The sequence below is a fragment of the Moschus berezovskii genome, chromosome 19, assembly GCF_049115385.1.
Source record: "Moschus berezovskii isolate FMDL1 chromosome 19, NW_MosBer_1.0, whole genome shotgun sequence".
NCBI classification, from domain to species: Eukaryota; Metazoa; Chordata; class Mammalia; order Artiodactyla; family Moschidae; genus Moschus; species Moschus berezovskii.
This window is the reverse complement of record NC_142478.1, coordinates 37,987,250-38,011,878: the sequence shown is the minus strand read 5'-3', so window position 1 is coordinate 38,011,878 and position 24,629 is coordinate 37,987,250. Positions and strand designations below refer to the sequence as shown.

At 38.2% G+C, this 24,629-nt stretch overlaps 1 protein-coding gene and 1 non-coding gene across 2 annotated transcripts in view; both read left to right on the top strand.

Moving 5' to 3' along the window:
- Positions 1–24,629, top strand: part of AFG2A (AAA ATPase AFG2A) — a 348,050-nt gene that overhangs the window by 209,096 nt on the left and 114,325 nt on the right. The gene's annotated exons all lie outside the window — the stretch shown is intronic.
- On the top strand, positions 5,598–5,669 carry TRNAC-ACA (transfer RNA cysteine (anticodon ACA)). The gene has a single exon. It is a non-coding gene; the product is annotated as a tRNA-Cys (tRNA).

The window sequence follows — 24,629 nt, the reverse complement described above, 5'->3', positions numbered from 1 at the left end:
GGAGAAGGTGCCTGGCTAATTTTGTAAGACTTGTACAAACTTAATTCCAGAAGAATAGGAAAGAAAAGAAAATTATAGGTCCATCTCACAATGACAAGTGTGGGAATTTTAAATACTTGCTACCTAACTTCCAACAGCAGATTTATATATATATATATATATATATATATATATATATATATAGTATTTATCTCTGGAGGGTGAAGATGGTTTAATATCAGAAGTATCAATGAAATCTGATAATAGTGAATGAGTATGCTACTGGAGCTCAGTGGAGAAATAACTATAGAAGGAATAAAGGGATGGAGCAAAAGCAAAACCAATACCCAGTTGTGGATGTGACCAATGATAGAAACAAGGTCCGGTGCTGTAAAGAGCAATATTGCATAGGAACCTGGAATGTTAGGTCCATGAATCAAGGCAAATTGGAAGTGGTCAAACAGGAGATGGCAAGAGTGAACGTCGACATTCTAGGAATCAGTGAACTAAAATGGACTGGAATGGGTGAATTTAACTCGGATGACCATTATATCTACTACTGTGGGCAGGAATCCCTTAGAAGAAATGGAGTAGCCATCATGGTCAACAAAAGAGTCCGAAATGCAGTACTTGGATGCAATCTTAAAAATGACAGGATGATTTCTGTTCGTTTCCAAGGCAAACCATTCAATATTACAGTAATCCAGGCCTATGCCCCAACCAGTAATGCTGAAGAAGCCGAAGTTAATCGGTTCTATGAAGACCTACAAGACCTTTTAGAACTAACACCCAAAAAAGATGTCCTTTCATTATAGGGGACTGGAATGCACAAGTAGGAAGTCAAGAAACACCTGGAGTAACTGGCAAATTTGGCCTTGGAGCACGGAATGAAGCAGGGCAAAGGCTAATAGAGTTTTGTCAAGAGAATGCACTGGTCATAGCAAACACCCTCTTCCAACAACACAAGAGAAGACTCTACACATGGACATCACCAGATGGTCAACACCGAAATCAGATTGATTATATTCTTTGCAACCAAAGATGGAGAAGCTGTATACAGTTAGCGAAAACAAGACCAGGAGCTGACTGTGGCTCAGATCATGAACTCCTTATTGCGAAGTTCAGACTTAAATTGAAGAAAGTAGGGAAAACCACTAGACCATTCAGATATGACCTCAATCAAATCCCTTATGATTATGCAGTGGAAGTGAGAAATAGATTTAAGGGACTAGATCTGATTGATAGAGTGCCTGATGAACTCTGGACGGAGGTTCGTGACATTGTACAGGAGACAGGGACCAAGACCATCCCCATGGAAAAGAAATGCAAAAGAGCGAAATGGCTGTCTGAGGAGGCCTTACAAATAGCTGTAAAAAGAAGAGAGGCGAAAAGCAAAGGAGAAAAGGAAAGATAGAAGCATCTGAATGCAGAGTTCCAAAGAATAGCAAGGAGAGATAAGAAAGCCTTCCTCAGTGATCAATGCAAAGAAATAGAGGAAAACAACAGAATAGGAAAAACAAGAGACCTCTTCAAGAAAATTAGAGATTCCAAGGGAACTTTTCATGCAAAGATGGGCTCGATAAAGGACAGAAATGGTATGGACCTAACAGAAGCAGAAGATATTAAGAAGAGGTGGCAGGAATACACAGAAGAACTGTACAAAAAAGATCTTCACGACCAAGATAGTCACGATAATGTGATCACTGACCTAGAGCCAGACATCTTGGAATGTGAAGTCAAGTGGGCCTTAGAAAGCATCACTACGAACAAAGCTAGTGGTGGTGATGGAATTCCAGTTGAGCTATTTCAAGTCTTGAAAGATGATGCTGTGAAAGTGCTGCACTCAATATGCCAGCAGATTTGGAAAACTCAGCAGTGGCCACAGGACTGGAAAAGGTCAGTCTTCATTCCAATCCCAAAGAAAGGCAATGCCAAAGAATGCTCAAACTACCGCACAATTGCACTCATCTCACACGCTAGTAAAGTCATGCTCAAAATTCTCCAAGCCAGGCTTCAGCAGTATGTAAACCGTGAACTCCCAGATGTTCAAGCAGGTTTTAGAAAAGGCAGAGGCACCAGAGATCAAATTGCCAACATCCGCTGGATCATGGAGAAAGCAAGAGAGTTTCAGAAAAACATCTATTTCTGCTTCATTGACTATGCCAAAGCCTTTGACTGTGTGGATCACAATAAACTGTGGAACATTCTGAAAGAGATGGGAATCCCAGACCACCTGACCTGCCTCTTGAGAAACCTGTATGCAGGTCAGGAAGCAACAGTTAGAACCGGTCATGGAACAACAGACTGGTTCCAAATAGGAAAAGGAGTGCGTCAAGGTTGTATATTGTCACCTTGCTTATTTAACTTATATGCAGAGTACATCATGAGGAACGCTGGGCTGGAAGAAGCACAAGCTGGAATCAAGATTGCTGGGAGAAATATCAATAACCTCAGATATGCAGATGACACTACCCTTATGGCAGAAAGTGAAGAGGAACTCAAAAGCCTCTTGATGAAAGTCAAAGAGGAGAGTGAAAAGGTTGGCTTGAAGCTCAACATTCAGAAAACAAAGATCATGGCATCTGGTCCCATCACTTCATGGGAAATAGATGGAAAAACAGTGGAAACAGTGTCAGACTTTGTTTTTTTGGGCTCCAAAATCACTGCAGATGCTGATTGCAGCCATGAAATTAAAAGACGCTTGCTCCTTGGAAGGAAAGTTATGACCAACCTTGATAGTATATTAAAAAGCAGAGACATTACTTTGCCGACCAAGGTCCGTCTAGTCAAGGCAATGGTTTTTCCCGTGGTCATGTATGGATGTGAGAGTTGGACTGTGAAGAAAGCTGATCGCCGAAGAATCAATGCTTTTGAACTGTGGTGTTGGAGAAGACTCTTGAGAGTCCCTTATACTGCAAGGAGATCCAACCAGTCCATTCTAAAGGAGATCAATCCTGGATGTTCATTGGAGGGACTGATGCTAAAGCTGAAACTCCAATACTTTGGCCACCTCATGAGACGAGTTGACTCACTGGAAAAGACTCTGATGCTGGGAAAGGTTGGGGGCGGGAGGAGAAGGGGACGATGGAGAATGAGATGGCTGGATGGCATCACCGACTCTGTGGACATGAGTTTGAGTGTACTCCGGGAGTTGGTGATGGACAGGGAGGCCTGGCGTGCTGTGATTCATGGGGTCGCGGAGAGTCGGACACAACTGAGCGACTGAACTGAACTGAACTGATAATAAACCAAAAAAGTTACACAATTATCTGAAAATGGTATTTTACTCCAATTTTTGACTAAAGGTCTAAAAAACTAGGAAAAGAAGGAAACTTCACAAGCTTAATAAATGTAATATACTAAAACCTATAGCAAACATCAAAACTTTAGATAAACTTAAGATAAAGCAAGACAGATATACCCACTAAGATACATTCTTGATACATATCTGACTAATTCAATATGAAAAAAAATTAAAGTACAATAAAGATGGACAGAGGTGGGGAGGGAAAAGAGAAAAAATAACAGACAAAACAGCTCTTATTAGGAGATTGTATGATGTCTATCTGTGTAGGCAAAGTATTAGAACTAGCAAAACAAGGTATATGCTTTCAAAAATCAGTAGTTTTGTTCCTCTACATTAGCCATAATTACATTTCAAAATTCACAGTAGTTAAAAATATATATATATGTAATATATTAAGACATTAACCTAAAAATGCATGACAACTTTATAAAACAAATTACGTGCTGTGATTCATGGGGTCGCAAAGAGTCGGACACGACTGAGTGACTGAACTGAACTGAACTGAAAGGATGTGAATTATAACTTGAATAAATGAAGAGTTAAAACACATTCGTTGTGGGGCACATGACAACATAAGATGTCAATTCTCACCAAATGCAATTCTAATTAAAATTATAATCGGATTTTTTTTTAGGAATTCAATAAAATGACTATGATGAGCAACAAAAATCTCCAGATATCTAATAAGTCTATTTGAAATGTATCTGGAAAAAAAAAACTTTTTATTTTTTTAACGAGATTTTATGTTCAGTTCAGTTCAGTCGCTCAGTCGTGTCTGTTTCATTAGTCTGATTATCTGTTTCTGTGCCTGTTTCAAATTGCTTTTATTAATAAAAGAATGAAACAGAAGTGAGTACTCAGAAACAGATCCAAAATGGAGAAGAGGTGTGTTCCTTAGTGGGTTCTTAGAAAAATGGTTTATTAGATGAAAAAGGTGAAGTTGGGTCCCTGCTTTATATCATATACTATATATGAACTGGGCTTCCCTGGTAGAGACTGTAAAGTGTCTGCCTACAATGCGGGAGGTCCAGGTTCAATCCCTGGGTCGGAAAGATCCCCTGGAGAAGGAAATGGCAACCCACTCCAGTATTCTTGCCTGGGAAATCCCATGGGCTGAGGAGCCTGGTAGGCTACAGTTCATGGGGTTGCAAAGAGTCGGGCACGACTGAGCGACTTCATTCATTCATTCATTCATTCATTCATATATGAACCGCGGAGAGAACCAAAGACCAGCCTAAAAGTAACAGGTAAAGCTGTAGAGCTAAAAGAAAATGTTAGAGAGTACCTTTGTGACTGTGGTATGTGAGAGAACTTAAACCCTTTCCTAAAAGCACAGGCTCTCAGGGATAAATTGGTAGCTTTACAATGTCAAAACTAAGGATTTGTGTTCAGTGAATTATAGGGTAAAACAAAACTAACATTAGAGTTTCAGGTTGGAAGAAGATATCTGCAGTATTAAAGCCTGAAAATAGATAAATATGTGAACTATATGAGAAATGCTTGCAAATTGATATGTGTGTGAGTGTATAATGTGTATGTTATGTATATATAATACATATACCATATATATGTGTATATATATCATATATATATGATTTATATAAGGTTATAAGGTTTATATATATTATATATATATAATATATATACCATATATGTGTGTGTATATATATTATATATATAAGCAAAGGTTATTACTAAACAATTCATGGAAAGGAATTCCTGAGCGGCTAACTGTTTGGAGAGAGATGTTTATTTAACCTTATAAGTAAGTAATTAGAGAAATGCTAATTAAAATATGAGTAACATACCACTTACCACAGTAACATCCGTGGTAACAGTAACATCTCATATACCACAACTGTGTGAGAACAAAGTTTTGAAAAATCAGTAGGTCAATCAAAATAGAGGTAAGAATTTGGAGTAGTGGGGACCCTCCCTGACTAATGCTGGGCATCTGGACTGCTGCAGCCAGTTGCCCGCGTGGGCTTTCTCCAGCGGCAGTGAGCGGGAGCTGCTCTCTCTAGTGTGATGCTCCGGACTTCTCACTGAGGTGGAGAAGTTTGGATCATGGGCTCTGGAGCACCCCGGGCTTCAGTAGCTGCAGCACATGGACTCAGCAGTCGCAGCTCCCGGGCTCTAGAGCACAGTCCAGTGGTTGTGGCACACAGGCTCAGTTGCTCCATGGCGTTTGGCATCTTCCCAGATCAAGGATCAAACCCATGTTTCCTGCATTGGCATTTGGATTCTTCACCACTGAACCACCAGGGAAGCCCCTCTTTTTCTTTATTTACATCATTTTGTAGACAGGACTTCCCTGGTGGCTCAGACGGTAAAGCGTCTGCCTACAATGCAGGAGACCCAGGTTCAATCCCTGGGCCGGGAAGATCTCCTGGAGAAGGAAATGGCAACCCACTCCAGGATTCTTGCCTGGAAAATCCCATGGATGGAGGAACCTGGTGGGCTGTGGTCCATGGGGTCGCAGAGTTGGACACGACTGAGCGACTTCACTTCACTATAGACAGGCAAGGGAAGACGTATCCTGTGATAGATAGTTCATAAGTCACCAAATCTTGTTTTGTCATTTCTGTAATTACTTGAACCTTTATTAATGTTATAGGACCTAATATAGAACTTTTTAAAGAATTCAAAACCCTGAAATTTGTTTTTAGGGATAATTACTCTTTATTATATTACCTCCAAAAATCCATGGCAGATCCCTATCTTTTATGTCTAATAATAAATAAAATGAATTTTTATTAAAGAAACAAGCATACCTCCATTCACATTCTTGAACAAAACCTCAATTGGTGAATTACTGTGGAATTTTGCTTATGAAAATATAACCTATGAAATCTCTGTATTGTATAAGATCTCTGTTTTCTTAGAAGTGACATTGTTTCTTATAGAACTTATTCAGACTTCTGAGTTTGATCTCTTGAAATGTCTGTGTTTCATCTCTAAAAATATTTAGCAAATTCCATTTGTTTTAGGTAGATAGGATTAAGAAGGAACTGTCTTCTCAAAATTGTGTTGTACATAAATTGTCCAAATTCACATTTTCCTGTAAAACAGTATTAAGAATACTAGCTTACAGTCTCTTTGAAACTCATAATATGACTGACATGTTTGCAATAAGGAATGCTAGAAAAATAATACTCCTACAAGCATACATAATAGTCTTTAATTCCACATGTCCCTGTACTTCTGTCAATACATGCACATAGGCTTCCCACAATTGCAGTAGTCCAGTCCAGATTCTGAAACTATTTACACTAAAATACAAGTAAAAAATGTTTGACCTACCTTTGATCTTATGAAACAGAGGGATCTAATGGACAGTGGTACAATATTATCCCTCTCCTCCCCTCCAACCAATTCTCCTTCCTAGACATAGTTATGTTTTCTATATCCCCTACACCCTCAGACCCAAGATTAGAAAGCATGGTAAGAAGCCAAAAAGATTCCTTTTAGAGGAACTTTTTTCTAGTTAGTGCACTTTGGGCCTTAAGCAGGTTTTCCTACAGATACTAGCAATCTGGGAGGAGTAAGATGAGAGCAGACAGGTTGGTTCTTCAACTGAATAATGGAATGTGTTTTTTTGCAAACTCTTCAAATTGTCAACTCACATTCTTTAAGACTGTACTTAATATATCCGTATCAGAAATGGAACTTGACACACTTTTGTCTATATGGACCCACACATAATAAATGTCACCCTCTTGCAACTGCTAGAAGAATTAGTGCTTATAGCATTGGACATTCTGTTAAAATCATTAACTTAAGATCATGTTCTGTACAGGGGAAATTTTATCAGAAAGACTATAAGGTGTTTTAAGCATGTGATTCCAAAGGAAAGGAAAAGCTAATAAAGAACTTCGCAGTATAACCATTGATTTAGCGATTTTACAGGCACAGTTTGAAACTAAAGTGATTTTTTAAAAAGAATCTTTAGACACTGTGGTGGCAGGAGACAGATATCGTATTTATAGAGGTTCACATGTGGTACATTTGGCTTTAAAAGTAATTGTGTTTGGCACTGTAGTAGGAGGTCATCTATGGTGATGCTGACATCTAATACAGGTAGCCATGGGCCAGAGTTTGGTTTGGTTTTTTGAGAAGGGGATTATATATCTATTTAGGCAAGGTCAGTTCTTACTTTTGGCATTTATACTAAAACTCTATTCTGATTCTTAGGTTTTTGTACATAATAGACAAATAGTAAATACCGTGTTTCTCCAAACAGAGAAATTCCTGAGAGTACAGATGTTTAAAACCTGAAATCAGTTGACCTTAAAACATTTCAGTGTTTTGAAGGAGAAAAGGATATTGTCTTAATTCCCCCTTTAAAAGGAAGTTTTGACTACATGTAAAAATTGTGTTTATTACCTGATATTCCAGGGGTGTACAGCTGGTATTCTTTTTGTTCCTATGTCTCAGTATCGCTGTTTTTCTTTAAAGAAAGATCAGCAAACATTTTTTGTAAGGGCCCAGAGAGTAAATACTTTAAGGCTACATGTGGTTTCTTTTGGGGCTTCCCCAGTGGCTTAGCAGTAAAAATCCGCTAAAATGTGGGAGCCACAGTAGACTTGGGCTCTATCCCTGAGTTGGGAAGATCCCCTGGAGGAAGGCATGGCAACCCACTGCAGTATTCTTGTCTGGAGAATCCCATGGACAGAGGAACCTGGCAGGCTATAGTCCATAGAGTTGCAGAGAGTCGAACATGACTGAAGCGATTTAACATGGCAGCATGGTCTCTTTTGCATCTCTCTTAGTTTCACTGTCCTTTTCCCCATCTCTCTCCTAATCTCTGTTTGTTACAACTTTTCAAAACTGTCAAAACCATTGTTACCTTGAATGGCGTATGAAAATAGATTTGACCCCGTTTTAGTTGAATCCTCAGTTCGAGACACAGTTCTGTCCCACACGCACTTATGATTGTTGGCAGTTGGTATGATTGGCTTCCCTTAACCTTTTATGAATATAACCTAATAGTCTTTTCCAACTTGCAGAATCTATGAAATGCCTATACACTTGCTTTTGTTCTTTCATTTTAGATACACAGTTTAATTGCAGAAAAGTTTGGTTGTGCTTCAGTTGAATTCCATAATGCTTAGATTAGAATTATCTAGAGCCAAGCAATCTTACATGTGAACTCAAGTGTCAGAAATTCTGAATTTGAATATTTTCTTTTCCCCCACCACTTATTAGGCTCTTGTGGTCTCAAGCAAGCCACCAAACCACTCTGACTTTCAATTTCCTCTTCATCAAATTTAGGAAATGACACCAACTCTGCCAGCCTCTTAAAGCTGCTTAATTTTCTAATTGAAATGTAGATACTGAAAATGCTTTGTAAACTACAAAACATAAAATCATCAGTATGTATCATTCTTTTAAGCTCCATGCTTTTATAACTGAATTTCCCCTTATAAACTTTATTTTAGGAAAAATATGTTTTCTTAAAACTACTAGCTTAAATGACATTAGCCAAAAGGACCAATAAAGTCTCTCAGTTTAATATCTGGAAAATGACTAGTTAAGGCAGCAGTAGCTTTTTATAGTATCAAATGCTCTCGAGTATGGATAAGGCAGTTTCTAATATAGTGCCTTGCACATAGTAGCCACTCAAACATTTGCTAACTTCTGTAGGACCTTAGTCCGCAAAGGCATCAGATGGTCCTATTTCCCTTTCAGCATGTTTTTATAGTTAGAATATTAAATTGTTCGCCCTCCTTCTTTCATAGTTGTTGTTAAAGAAATTCTACACAGATGTTTGCTCCATTCCCTCAATGATTCTCTTTTCCTATTTTCCTTCTTCTAGGATAGGAGAATGAAAAGAAAAATATTCTCTGAGACTGGACAGGTTTTGTCCAATTAAAAGGGAGTTAATTCCCAGTTTAATTTTTTTTACTTAACCCCTTCCCATCAGTTATTTTCATCAAAAGCCTCTTTAAACCAGTTTTCAAGTAATAAAAGCTACGCCTTGATTAATGAAAGTTGATCTGGGTGGAAGCAGGTGGGAAGGAGACTCCCTAGAAATCTGAGATGGATTTCTCAGATTTACCTGGTTTTGTGTTATATAAACCCTACAGGGAAAGAAACCAAAATAACCTAGTGCAGTAACCCCCAAACCTGGCTTTACATCAGAATCACTAGAGAAACTCTGAAAAACCAAGGGTTTCCTGGCCCTGTCGCAGACTTAACTGAAGTAGAATCTTTGAGATGCTCAGGCCTAGGAATCCGTAGTTTTAAAAGTATACAGCCAGGTTTGAAAACCAGTGGAGTAGTTACTACTGTGGTCTGTAGAGTAGTAAGACAGATGTAAGTTTAAACTCTGGCTCTTTTATTTATATTTCTTATATGAGTTTGAGCAAATTAGCCTCTCTCCAATAAAGTAAAGATAATAATAAAATTATATTTCATAGACATTTTCAAGGATTAGCATGAGATAATTTAGCATTTAAGTGCTTGGCACATAGCACTTAGTAAATTGTTTATTGTTGTATATGACTATCTTACTGTTTTCCTGACAAATACTGTATTCCTTGGGAAAAAAGTTTAAACTGAAGTTAAATTTTGAATATAATCTTATTTGAATAGAAATTTATTTCATGACAATCACAAATTAAATTAGTCATGCCACATGTGACTTTTCCACATCTCATTAACAGAAATATATATTCACTCTGTAGTTTTCTTTTGAAAACTTGACACTTTTTACAGCAGTAATTCGTACATATTGCTAATAGGTCAAGTGGACAAGTTATGTCTATTTGGTGACATGTCTATTTAGAATTCAACCCAATGCAGTAAAAGAAAAATTTGAAAAGAAAGAATGGAAAGTAATTTTGTGTTCACTGCTTGATTTTCATTAGGCTCAACCTGATTTTTTTTTTTCTAAGACCAAAGCCACAACTGAGCCTGGGAATGCTGGTGCATACAAGAATATGATACAAACATGGCAATTTTAGCAAATGTTTGCTTTTCTTTAAAAATATGATTTTAAATACTGTACCAGAAAGAAATGATATCAGTATTTTATATGTGCTAAAATAACTATCTGTACAGACTGCTGGACAGATACTGTAACATCCTAAATATTATGAGATTCTTTAAATATGTTTATCCTTTGTGTTTGTTTACATGTAAAATAAAAATAAGTCTTATGAAATGTAAGAGTGCTTCATCCTGTACTTCTCATATCATGGTAAGTATTGTCTTACTATTTTAAAAGCTGATTTGCCCCGTAGTTTGGATGTGTTCTATGAAACACTGAACAGCTACCACAGTTATGTATTGCAGAGAATAACCCTTCCAGTAAGGTCTAGGGTAGCCATTTCTGAAGTGACAATGAGCAATGAAAAGTCATCATTTAAAATAGCCAATTATGTTGGTTCTTCGGTTAGAATGAAATTCCCAGTAATAACCATATAAATTATAGCATTGTATTGATAAGCTGAATTTGGCCAAGTTTTGGCCAGATCCCCAAGATGGATTCTTAGAGAGTATTTATTATTAAACATTCAAAGTCACAAATTCATGATGAGTATAATGCCAAAATTTCCATGCTGCTACTGCTGCTGTTAGGTCACTTCAGTTGTGTCCGACTTTATGCGACCCCATAGATGGCAGCCCACCAGGCTCCGCCATCCCTGGGATTCTCCAGGCAGGAACATTGGAGTGGGTTGCCATTTCCTTCTCCAATGCGTGAAAGTGAAAAGTGAAAGTGAAGTCGCTCAGTCGTGTCCGACTAGTAGCGACCCCATGGACTGTAGCTCACCAGGCTCCTCTGCCCATGGGATTTTCTAGGCAAGAGTACTGGAATGGCTTGCCATTGCCTTCTCCGGACCTGGCATTAGTTTAGATCTAAAAGTGTTCATCATTCGGTTGTGTCTTTGTGACCCTGTGAACTGTAGCCCGCCAGGCTCCTCTGTCCATGGAAGTTTCTGGGCAAGAATACTGGAGTGGGTTGCCATTTCCTTCTCCATAGGTTTTAGTAATTAATAGCATAGTTTTCTAAGAATCTTGATATAAGGATTATTTTGGTGACAGATCATTCATACATTTCTGTTTTACTGACAGCAGTATGACTGAACCTGGTAATGTATTGATTCATCCCAGGGACGGGGGAGCCTGGTGGGCTTCCGTCTGTGGGGTCACACAGAGTCGGACACGACTGAAGTGACTTAGCAGCAGCAGCAGCAGCAGATATTATGACTCCTGAATGATTAACATGAGGGATGATTTTAGCATAAGCAATGGAGAAATTGGGTAGAAATTATTAACAATAAAAGTTTTACTTCTTCAAAATAGTGGCTTTTCAGAATATGAGGCAGTTTTTCATTATTGTGGCCTGCCTTAGGTAGCTTTTAAAGTGAAGTGAAGTCACTCAGTCGTGTCCAACTCTTTGTGACCCCATGGACTGTAGCCTACCAGGTTCCTCCGTCCATGGGGTTTTCCAGGCAAGAATACTGGAGTGGGTTGCCATTCCCTTCTCCAGGAGATCTTCCCAACCCAGGGATTGAACCCGGGTCTCCCGCATTGTAGGCAGACACTTTACTATCTGAGTCATCAGGGAAGTCCCTTTTTTAGGTAGCTTTTAGAGTTTAGTAAACAGCTATTAATATAACCTGTTCTAATAGAATTGGTAGACCTGTGAAACCTGGATGCCTTCTGTTCTTAAAAAGTAATGGGTTCTTCTAGTTTGTAAAGTTTAGTTTGCTAAAATCTAATAACCTTGAAAAAGATAACATTTTTTGTTTGAATTCTAGTTTGTCTAATCAAATGCTTTCAATCTTGGCTTGTAGTTTTCCTGAAAACCTGAAAAGTATTGGCCATTAGTATCATACAGGAAAATAATGAAAACTATATTCCTGAACATATGTTGTTTGGGATGTGAGGTGTAAACCTGTAGGGACGTGCCTGAGAAGATACCTTAATCGTAAGGAGAGTACCATATGCTGTTCTTTGGCCTTTCAAAGAATGAATGTACATTCAAAGGTGCTCTGGCATGTGAAAGGAGTGTGAGGCAGGCTGAACTATCTAAAAGACTACAGTCATTGCAGTGGTTCCTAGACGCTGCCTTTTGAGGAAAGGAAAAGGAAGTGTTTCTTATGAAGGAAAAGACGGGAAGAAGAAACATCCATGATTTTCTAAGTGCCTCTTCTGTTTTCATTGCTTTTTAAATAAGAAGAAGGATGATGCTGCTGCTGCTGCTGCTGCTAAGTCACTTCACTCGTGTCCGACTCTGTGTGATCCCATAGACGGCAGCACACCAGGCTCCCCTGTCCCTGGGATTCTCCAGGCAAGAACACTGGAGTGGGTTGCCATTTCCTTCTCCAATGTGTGAAAGTGAAAAGTGAAAGTGAAGTCGCTCAGTCGTGTCCGACCCTCAGCGACCCCACGGACTACAGCCTACCAGGCTCCTCCATCCATGGGATTTTCTAGGCAAGAGTACTGGAGTGGCTTGCCATTGCCTTCTCCGAAGAAGAAGGCAAATACATATAAATGACCAAAAATATAAATGACACAAGACAGGAGTCAGGGCTCAGTCTGCTTTGTTTTTACATCTGCTTTTTTATGGTGTGCATTTGTGTTTACAGTGTTCTCTGAAGCAAACCTCCCACAATCACTTTTTTGGTAACTTCTTTACCAGTCGTTGTCTCACTTTTATGAAGTGGTTTGCATTAATTTGCATTTATAATAATTCCCTAAAATCATTCTAGAATGGTTGAAACCACTTATAAAAAAGAAAATATTGAGGGTATCTATTGGCTTAGGGTGTTACTTATGATTGCTGCATTTTGCTTTTGATCAGGAGTGTATTGACATTTACATTCAGAAATATATCATTTTCTTTTTGTAATTAGAATACATATGAAGATAATAGCCTTTATTTATTAATGATATTAATAAATATTATTTTGATATTAATAAATATTATTTTGAATATTTCTCTTTGAAGCTTAGAAAATTTTGGCATCAAAGATAGATTTATTGCTGATTATACCTAATAAGGGATCTTCCTTCATAGCTCAGTTGGTAAAGAATCTGCCTGAAAGGCAGGAGATCCAGGTTCGATCCCTGAGTCCGGAAGATCCCCTGGAGAAGGAAATGGCAACCCACTCCAGTATTCTTGCCTGGAGAATCCCATAGATGGAGGAGCCTGGCAGGCTACAGTCCATGGGGTCGCAAGAGTCAGACACAACTTAGCGACTAAACCACCACCACCATACCTAATAATTGTATCATTTGTACCATTTATATCTAAACTAAAATAATTCTCCAGAACTCTATGCCATAGAGAAAAAGAGACTGAACTCTAGTCTTTAAATTTATGCTTCTGGATTTTAAGAAAAAAGGAAGGAAATAAAATTACTATTTTATTCTTAATATTTTATTTCCTATTATTAAATATATATAGCACAGTATTATATAGTGCATATAAATTTAATAATCTATATTTAGGGGGATTGCATATTCTAATATCTGTTCTTAATAGAATAAGTACATTCCTAAAAAATTTGCTCTACAACAACTTTCTATTTATTATATTCCCTGGTGGCTCAGACAGTAAAATGTCTGCCTTTACTGGGAGACACTAGTTCGATCGAACTGGAGACCCAGGTTCGATCCCTTGGTCGGGAAGATCCTCTGGAGAAGGAAATGGCAACCCACTCCAGTACTCTTGCCTGGAAAATCTCATGGACGGAGGAGCCTGGTAGGCTACAGTCCATGGGGTAGCAAAGAGTCGGACATGACTGAATGACTTCACTTTCTCTTTCTTCCCAGAGATTTCCATTATAATATTAAAATTGTAAACCACTTTTTCTAGTTCTGACATTAACTATCATAAAAATCACATGTGTTTTTAAACATCCGTATTCTTAAAAGCAATAGTTCTCCCATAAGATATTAACAGTCTTGAAATATTAACAGCGTTTTTTCAGTGTACTCAAGACCATAGTCTTTGGCAGATTGTCATTCTCATCTTTCTTCACAAGCTGTTCTCCAGTCATGGACAATCATATGAGCTTTAGTGATTAGGCTATGCTGATTGCTGGTGTGGAACTGCACTACCACTTCAAATGTTGTCTCCACGTTAATACTGTTTCTTCATCTTAGCCATTTTCCTTCTTTAAACCTTACTATATTTTCCAAAAGTCTTGATTTAGACATCTTTTAACATGTTGATCTTAAAAAATAATTGTTTTAATAGAGTATCTATTATATATGAATCATAAAAGCATCATTTTATAGGTAGGCATCCTAATAGTCGTAAATGTTGTATTGGGCCCCAGAATTCTGTAATCAGTTAGTTCTTGTTCTATAATGTTGAGGCAGTTGACAAGTTCCAAAAATGTGAGGTTTAACAAGTGAATTTACATTCATTATTCCTAAAGATGTGTCCTTCTTACAATACTAAGTGTATGAGATAATTTCTTTGAAACATGAACAAACCAAACACATTTGGTAGTTAAGGCTGTCACAATCTATGTCAACCTTCTTCCCTGGGTCACATTTTCCCCTATCTCCAAGGACTTTTCTTTGGAATTTTTATCTTTGGCCTTGAGAGACATGGTTTTGGTTCAGGTTAACTCAGCACGCAAGCACATGTGTGTGGTAAGCAGTTGGAGAAAGGTTAAGAAATGATGGGGCTGTCATATAAGCACTTCTCCAATCCCTCTTTATTTTTTTTTTTGTATTTTTTTAAATTTATTTATTTTTTATTGGAGGCAAATTATTTTACAATATTATATTGGTGGGTTTTGCCATACATTGACATGAATTCGCCCCGGGTGTACATGAGTTCTCCCTCCTGAACCTCCCTCCAACCTCCCTCCTCCCTTTATCCTCCCTCTGGGTCATCCCCGCATGCCAGCCCCGAGCATCCTGTAACATGCATCAACCCTGAACTGATGATTCGTTTCACATATGACAACATACATGTTTCAATGCCATTCTCCCAAATCATCCCACCCTCACCCTCTCCCACAGAGTCCCAAAGACTGTTCTATACATCTGTGTCTCTTTTGCTGTCTTGTATACAGGGTTATCATTTGCATCTTTCTAAATTCCATATATATGCGTTAGTATACTGTATTGGTGTTTTTCTTTCTGGCTTACTTCACTCTGTATAATAGGCTCCAGGTTCATCCACCTCATTCAATCCCTCTTTATATGAAAAAAAAAAAAAAGTCTTTTGTCTTCCTAGTGGTTTCACATAATAATATGTGAAAAAGCGAACATCATTTAGATGATAGAAATAAAACATTCAGAGGTGAAGAGTCGAAATTGCTTATCGTTCCCCAACTTTTCTTTGAGCACCATCCTGTGTTAAGCCAGATTTATGTAAAATAGCAGAAAAGTAATATTAAATATGAATATATGTGAATTTTCCTGGCCAGGCTTGTTTATTGGATTCTTGATATAATTCCTGAATTTCAGAATCCAGACCTCAGCATGTGCTTCAGATGAATGTTTTTAAAAATTTGAAATACAGAGAATATTATTATATATTTGGTTACTGGATGTTAAAGTTCTGAAATACATCTTTGTATAACAGATTCTCTCCATTTTACTAATTCACCATGTAGGGTGGGATCTTAAGACCTGAAAGAAAGATTTGATCGGAGTTAAACCCTATACTTCCAATCCTTTGGTTCAGAAGAGTAGTTGCATACATATTTTCATGACTTTGTACATTTTGTATTCCCTTTATGGAATTCCTGCCTGCTGACAAGCTCTAGCTTATTCTGTGAAGCTTAGTACAGGTGTCATATCCCCTAAGGCAACTTCCTGACCTTCCCACACTTCATCAAGTTGTTGTTTGCCTCCTTTGCACGCTCATCACTTTATGCACACCTACTGGAGCGCTCTTTCTCGGTCACTAGGATCTAAATTTCTTGAGGGCAGAGACCAGGTATAATTACCTTTGTTTCTATTTAACCTGTATACAATAGTTTATACCTAGTGTATGCTTAGTATGTGATTACTAAATATAAAGATAAATGACCACATTAGGAATCAGTGACTCAGTGAATCCAGTTATACCCTTAGCTCAGGAACACATGTTCCATCCTTACATGTATATTTTAGGTGATTATCAATCTGTGAGCATTATTGGGTATACAATATCCATATTTACCCATAGGTTAATAGAGCTGCTAAAGAAAAATATTATAGATAATTAGGGAACAAAGTTAAAACAAAGCAAGAATGTGACCCAGATCCTAGGCTAGACTGAAATTGCATTTTGTAGTATTAAATCATATTAACAAATGAGCTATTTTATTGAATATTAAATTATATCAACAAAGACAACTGTTTCTACTATGAGCAAGGCATTATGCCAAAGTTAGTTATGGGTTCTCTATTATAGAAAAACTTTAAGTTAGGTAGCAAGACATAAGCATTTGAAAAGTGGTTATATGCCTCTGCAGTTTTCAACATTAGTTCAAAATATAAGAGGTCATAAGAGATGCCAAATGATTTTACAGATCAGTTTAAAACCAGGAGAAGAACTACTGTATTGATTCCTGGTCATCTTAATGGTATGACAACTAACAAATCACCATTCTCCATTTTAGGCAGCAGAGGTGCTGTACTGCAAAAATAACTAAAATTTGATATGGATTGTTTCGCTAAAGCAGTGGTTTTCAACCAGAGGTGATTTTTCCCTCTGAGAGACATTTGACAGCATCCAGAAATATTTTTGTTTGTGGTCTGTGTGCTGTGCTGTTATGTTCTGTCTGACTCTTTGAGACTCCATGGACTGTAGCCCACCAGGCTCCTCTGTCCATGGGGATTCTCCAGGCAAGAATACTGGAGTGGGTTGCCATGCCTTTCTCCAGGGGATCTTCCCAAACCAGGGATTGAACCCAGGTCTGCCGCATTGCAGGTGGATTCTTTACCATCTGAGCCACCAGGGAAGCTGTAGAGACCAGGGATGGTTCTAAACATTCTATGATGCACAAGATAGTATCCCCATGACAAAGAATACTATGGACCAAAATGTTAGCATGGCTGCAGTTGAGAAACCCTGCTCAGTGGTGCAGTATAAAAACTCTTCTGTATTTTCCTTTCCTTTTACAGGAAATTTTATTCATCTGTAATTATTTCTATTTTATTCATTGTTTATCATCTGCTCTGTTGTAAGTTTACCACAAGTGAGACCAGGAGCATATCCCCAGGGAACAGACCACATTGTAATTCAGTTCCTCATAAGTTGTTTCTTAGAAGAACCTCCCTTTCGTTCTGCTAGAACCCTTCAGATGCCTTTTTTTTTTTTAAGGCTTTTCTAGCCCATACTAACACCAGAAGTCTCCATTAACCCCCAACTTATACAGATCATATTCAGATTGAATTTATAACCACAAGGTAGAAGCTTTCATTGTGCCCACAAATATTAAGATAGACTCTCCAAGGTGGCCATACCCTGAACAAGCTTTCTGCCACTATTTTTTTCTCTCTAGTTTTTCTCTCACTTTGACAACTGCTTCAGCCTTCATTCCTGATCTCTGCCTTTCCCTTTGCCTGTGCTGACTTGTTGCCTGGATTGCTTCTGTGAGTTTGATCTGGGCTAATTTTAATCTTAGCCATTTGCTAAGATTGGTTGAATATTGGAAATGCCCTCTTCCTAGGCAGCAGTCCCAGGATATGGTAACAATACTGTGATTATTCTCTTTTTTCAAAAATGCACACTAGTTTAAATGTTTAAGAGATGGGGAAGAGAAAGTCTTGATGATGCGCACACCAACATAACAGCTGAAGTGGTGGCTATATATCTCTGCTTCAGTAATAGCACTCTTGGCATTAATCCACTATCCAAATTAATCCCAGGAAAGTATGTGTCACATTTTGTTTCACCAGTTTTCCAACCCAGCATTAAAGATGGAGGCAAAAAATAAAGCAGTGTGCTTTATGTATATAACCTCATCTAATTTCATAGTCATGGCCAGATTTCACAGAGATGAAGAGAGGACTTTGAGGCATCGGTTTTCTTGTTAGATTTCCATCTTTGCTGTGTATGTTTGATAGAGCCAGCAGAATGAAAAAAAGGTCTGAAGGGTACCTCTGTCTTTGCTTCCTCCTCCAGTGAAAGCACTTCCTGTCATAGATAGTGAACAAGGGTTAATAATAGTAGTATTCACAGGAATAAAAGAATTGGCTGTGCATGAGGGAAATCAGGTGCTACTGTAGGTGTGTTTATCAGATAGAATTCTAACTTCTATACTATGTAGTAGTGTTTGGAACATCTGTTGTTCATATTTTATAGAATACCTGATTTCATTCTGTAATAAGAATGTTAATATGCCTGTTTATACGTGAACACTGCCTCAGGTTTCAAGATCTGTGCTTACACCTAGGTGTCAACCCTTTCACTGTGACACTACAAAGGAGCTCCATCTGTCAGCTGAAAGTTGTCTGAAAGAGTTGTTGTTCAGTCACTCAGTCATGTCCGACTCTTTGCGACCCCATGGATTGTAGCATGCCAAGCCTCCCTGTCCTTCACCATCTCCCAGAGCTTGCTCAAACTCATGTCCACTGAGTTGGTGATGCCATCCAACCATCTCATCCTCTGTCGTCCCCTTCACCTCCTGCCTTCAGTCTTTCCCAGCATCAGGGTCTTTTCCAGTGAGTTGGCTCTTCACACCAGGTGCCCAAAGGATTGGAGCTTCAGCTTCAGCATCAGTCCTTCCAGTGAATATTCAGGATTGATTTCCTTTAGGATTGACTTGTTTGATCTCTTGCTGACCAAGGGACTCTCAGGAGTCTTCTCCAGCACAACATTTCAAAAGCATCGATTCTTCAGTGCTCAGCTTTCTTTATGGTCCAACTCACACATCCATACATGACTACTGGAAAAAACCATAGCTTTGACTAGACAGACCTTTGTCAGATCTTGTCTCAAAGAGTATAGAGGTTGAAAAAATTGCTCCCATGTAAAACTTTACAGAGATGTCACTTTTTGCCTATTACTCTAATAAATGCCCTCATCTTGCTATCTAGGAAGCACCTTTCATGGACTGCTACCTTCTGGTAGATATGTATCAACCATATGCAGTTTAACAGAAAAATTCACAAAAGTTAAAATATGGGGATATTGTTTTCAGTTAGTCATTTAAAAAGTGAAATTACAATTTGATTCAAACAAGTGATACAGACCCTGTCATTAGATACTTCTGTCAAGTATTACCAGCAACACAATGTGTCACTTCTACGAGAAGTCACCTTTGGGTAAAGGAGCTCATCATACCCTCCTCAACACATCCTGAGCTCTATTTTTCTTTCAGTACTGCCTGAAGGCAGAAAGGTTCCATGGTACCTACTGTACCAGACAATAAGCTGACAGAAAAGGTTTTGCCCCTGAAAGGGAGCCTGCAGTTGGCTCATGTGACTAAGCCTCTTAATGAGTCAGCTCTTCACATCAGGTGGCCATAGTATTTGAGTTTCATCTTCAACATGAGTCCTTCCAATGAACACCCAGGATTGATCTCCTTTAGGATGGACTGGTTGGATCTCCTTGCAGTCCAATGGACTCAAAAGAGTCTTCTCCAACACCACAGTTCAAAAGCATCAATTCTTCAGCACCCAGCTTTCTTTATAGTCCAACTCTCACATCCATACATGACTACTGGAAAAACCATAGCCTTAACTAGATGTTTCTTTGTTGGCAAAGTAATGTCTCTGCTTTTTAATATGCTGTCTAGGTTGGTCAGAACTTTCCTTTCAAGGAGTAAGCGTCTTTTAATTTCATGGCTGAAATCACCGAATGCAGTGATTTGGGGGGCCCCAAAAAATAAAGTCAGCCACTGTTTCCACTGTTTCCCCATCTATTTGCATGAAGTGATGGGACCAGATGGCATGATCTTAGTTTTCTGAATGTTGAGCTTTAAGCCAGCTTTTTCACTCTCCTCTTTCACTTTCATCAAGAGGCTTTTTAGCTCCTCTTCACTTTCTGCCATAAGGATGGTATCATTGGCATATCTGAGGTTATTGATATTTTTCCCGGTAATCTTGACTCCAGCTTATATTCTTCCAGGCAAGCATTTCTCATCATGTACTCTGCATATAAGTTATATAAGCAGGGTGACAATATATAGCCTTGACGTACTCCTTTTCCTATTTGGAACCGGTCTCGTTCCATGTCCAGTTCTAACTGTTGCTTCCTGACCTGCATACAGGTTTCTCAAGAGGCAGGTCAGGTGGTCTAGTATTCCCATCTCTTTCAGAATTTCCCACAGTTTATTGTGATCCACACAGTCAAAGGTTTTGGCATAGTCAATAAAGCAGAAATAGGTATTTTTCTGGAACTCTTTTGCTTTTTCAGTGATCCAGCGGATGTTGGCAATTTGATCTCTGGTTCCTCTGCCTTTTCTAAAACCAGCTTGAACATCTGGAAGTTCACAATTCACGTATTGCTGAAGCCTGGCTTGGAGAATTTTGAGCATGACTTTACTAGCATGTAAGATAAATGCAATTGTGCGGTAGTTTGAACATTCTTTGGCATTGCCTTTCTTTGGGATTGGGATGAAAATTGACCTTTTCCAGTCCTGTGGCCACTGCTGAGTTTTCCAAATTTGCTGTCATATTGAGTGCAGCACTTTCATAGCATCATCTTTTAGGATTTAGCTAAAATCTTTTAGGAAATAGCTCAACTGGAATTCCATCACCTCCACTAGCTTTGTTCGTAGTGATGCTTCCTAAGGCCCACTTGACTTCACATTCCAGGATGTTTGGCTCTAGGTGAGTGATCACACCATCGTGATTATCTTTGTTGTGAAGATCTTTTTTGTACAGTTCTTCTGCGTATTCTTGCCACCTCTTCTTAATATCTTCTGCTTCTGTCAGGTCCATACCATTTATGCTTTTTATCAAGCCCGTCTTTGCATGAAATGTTCCCTTGGTATCTCTAATTTTCTTGAAGAGATCTCTAGACCTTCCCATTCTATTGTTTTCCTCTATTTCTTTGCATTGATCACCGAGGAAGGCTTTCTTATCTCTCCTTGGTATTCTTTGGAACACTTCATTCAAATTGGTATATCTTTCCTTTTCTCCTTTGTTTTTGCTTGTCTTCTTTTAACAACTATTTGTAAGGCCTCCTCAGACAGCCATTTTGATTTTTGGCATTTTTTTTTCTTGGGAATGGTCTTGATCCCTGTTTATGTTTTATGTGGTTTTTTATTATAAGAGATTTTTTTTCACTTTAATGTAACTTAGTTTATCAATCTTTTCCTTTTTGTGTTCTTAATGTGTTCTTGAAGAAATGCTTCTGTGTACCCAAAATCATATTTTTTAATGAAATTTTACTTTTTATATTTGGGCTTTTGATCAATCTGGCATTTTTGATGTAATAATCAGTGCTGCAATGAATATAGTCATGCATCCCCTCATGTAGATATACACTGGCCAACATAGAGACAACTAGTCACCTATCTATTTAAATTGATTAAAATTTAAGAAAAAATTTTAAATTCAGTTTTTCATTGTCACAGTAGTCACATCTCAAGTGCTCAGTAGTCCTTTGTGGCTGATGACCATGCTATTGGACAGCACACTTATACAATACCTCAACACTGTAGTAAGTGGTTCTTTGCTTTTCAGGTCTTTACCAAGACGCCCTTCTTAGTGGGTTTTAATTTTGTTTTTTTAATTTATGTTTGCTTGCACTGGGTCTTTATTGCTACATGCAGGCTTTCTCTAGTTGTGTGCAGGAACTACTTTTTGTTGCAGTATGTGGGCGTCTCATTGCAGTAGCTTCTCTTGTTGTGAAGCACAAACTCTAAGCATTGCAGGCTCAGTAGTTGTGGCACATGGGCTTAGTTGCCGTGTGGCATTTGGGATCTTCCTCGTCTAGGGATCAAACCAGTGTCCATTGCATTGGCAGGCAGATTCTTGTTCACATGGTACCATCAGGGAAGTCATTGGTGGGTTTTGATTCCAGTTGCTGGCCTCCTGAACATAAGCATGTTGAAAAGGCAGCTGGCTTTTTATATCAATCAATAGCTTCTTCCAGGAATTACAGCTGCTCCCAAGTGAAAAGTTACCCTAAATACAGGTCTTATCTCTGTAGTCCTCCTTCCACATCTTGGCCTTGTTATTACTTGTTGGTTCTCTGATTGCTTCAGCTAGATATTTTTCTCCAGTTTTTCTAGTTATTCTGAACAGGAGAGTTTCTTCAAATGACCTAGACTCCCGTTAGTTAGACTGCAACTACGCAGTGTTCAAGCTTACATTTCTTAACTAAAATATTGTTCATTTATATTCTTTTAGCCTTAATTTTGAACTCATGCTATTTAAATTAAATATGTTTTCTTTTTAAGTCATTATATTTTCCTTCCCAAATCCAGATTTAGTTTTCTACCTTTGATTAGGACTGTTAAGTAAATAAACTAGTCCATTTAAAGATATACCATATCCGGTATTAACTTTAAACATAAGCATAAATTATAATATATATTTGCTTAATATTTCTAAGGCATTCATGTGAATAAATAATGAATATGTCTAGGCTTTATCTGAAAAAGTATCTTGTTCATTTTTAAAAATATGTTTTGCTTCCTCATTAAATAACTTTATATATTCTGAGGATACCAGCAAACTCCATGTAAATACAAATAGTCTTGGAAATATGAAACTTTCTAGTAAAACTTTGCTAAAACACAATTTTCTGAGGAGACTTATAAACTTTGCAGATTAACACAGTGACAACCCAGCTTGAAGCTTTGAAACCAAACTGCCTAATAACAAGTGTCAATAAAGCTATCATGTGCCTCTACACGTTAACATACTTGGTGACATTAATGCAGTGCTGCTGCTGCTGCTAAGTCACTTCAATCGTGTCCGACTCTGTGTGACCCCATAGACGGCAGCCCACCAGGCTCCCCCGTCCCTGGGAATCTCCAGGCTACCAACTGTAAAATACTGCAGGCTGCAGTACACTCAGCATATAGGAAATTGAAAACATCATTCTTAAGGTTTCTGTTTTTCTAAATACTGTTTAATGTTACAAGGTTTTAATATATTTACCCATAGGAAGTTTTGACCTATAGTACAATATGCAGACAATATAAGATTGAAGATAACTGTTAGTACTGATTATTCCTAATAAACTTTGTTGCTGAATGTTATAATAATAAATAACAATCTTCACTTTAAAGTACTGCAGATGGAAGTAAAGCATAATACTTAACAGATAATTAAGAATCCATCTGCAATGCAGGAGACCCCTGTTCCATTCCTGGGTCGGGAAGATCCGCTGGAGAAGGGATAGGTACCCACTCCAGTGTTCTTGGGCTACCCTTGTGGCTCAGCTGGTAAAGAATCCGCCAGCAATGTGGGAGACCTGGATTTGATCCCTGGGTTGGAAAGATTCCCTGGAGAAGAGAAAGGCTACCCACTCCAGTATTCTGGCCTGGAGAATTCCATGGACTGTATAGTGCATGGTATCGCAAAGAGTCAGACACGACAGAGTGACTTTCACTTTCACTTCACTTTCTTAATAAATGATTTAGTGTTTTAAAGCATTTAATAAGGCTGAAGTATTCAGTATACCTTGGTTTCTTAATAAAAATGTGGAAGAATTTTATTTCATTAACATTTAAACCAGACTTGACATCTTTAAAATATGCCTCAAAATTTAGTATAGAAATGTCATCACTTGCACAAATAAGAAAAAACTAACTGGGAAAGGTTGGGGGCAGGAGGAGAAGGGGACGACAGAGGATGAGATGGCTAGATGGCATCACCGACTCTGTGGACATGAGTTTGAGTGAACTCCGGGAGTTGGTGATGGACAGGGAGGCCTGGCGGGCTGTGATTCATGGGGTCGCAGAGAGTCAGACACAACTGAGTGACTGAACTGAACTGAACTGAACACATGTATACTCCATCTCAATCATTCCTGAAAACAGACTACACAGCAAATTTACATTTTTAAGCCAAGAAGACTTTAAAATATAAAGGGGAGGAAAGGAAACTTAATGGCCTCAGAACTAATGTCTTCTGCATATTGAAAGGAAAGTTCTGAGTGTAATAGGGCAAGTATTCTTCCATCAGCTTCTCAGTTTACTTTCCGCTGATTTTTAGACTGAGAAAGTAATTCATTCTCTGTACTTTATTGAATCATAAGGCTATATCAAACAACTTGAAATGACATTAAAAATGTCTTATGTGGACTTCAGCCTTTGAGGGACAAACTAATCATCAAATTTCTTTGTACAAGTTTACAAGATTGTACTTTTTCCATGTTAATACGTAACATTATGCCACTTTATTTTTTATTTTACAATGTTTTATAAGTGGCTCTTAGAAATTTTAAAGAATCTGTGCAATTCAGTATTTG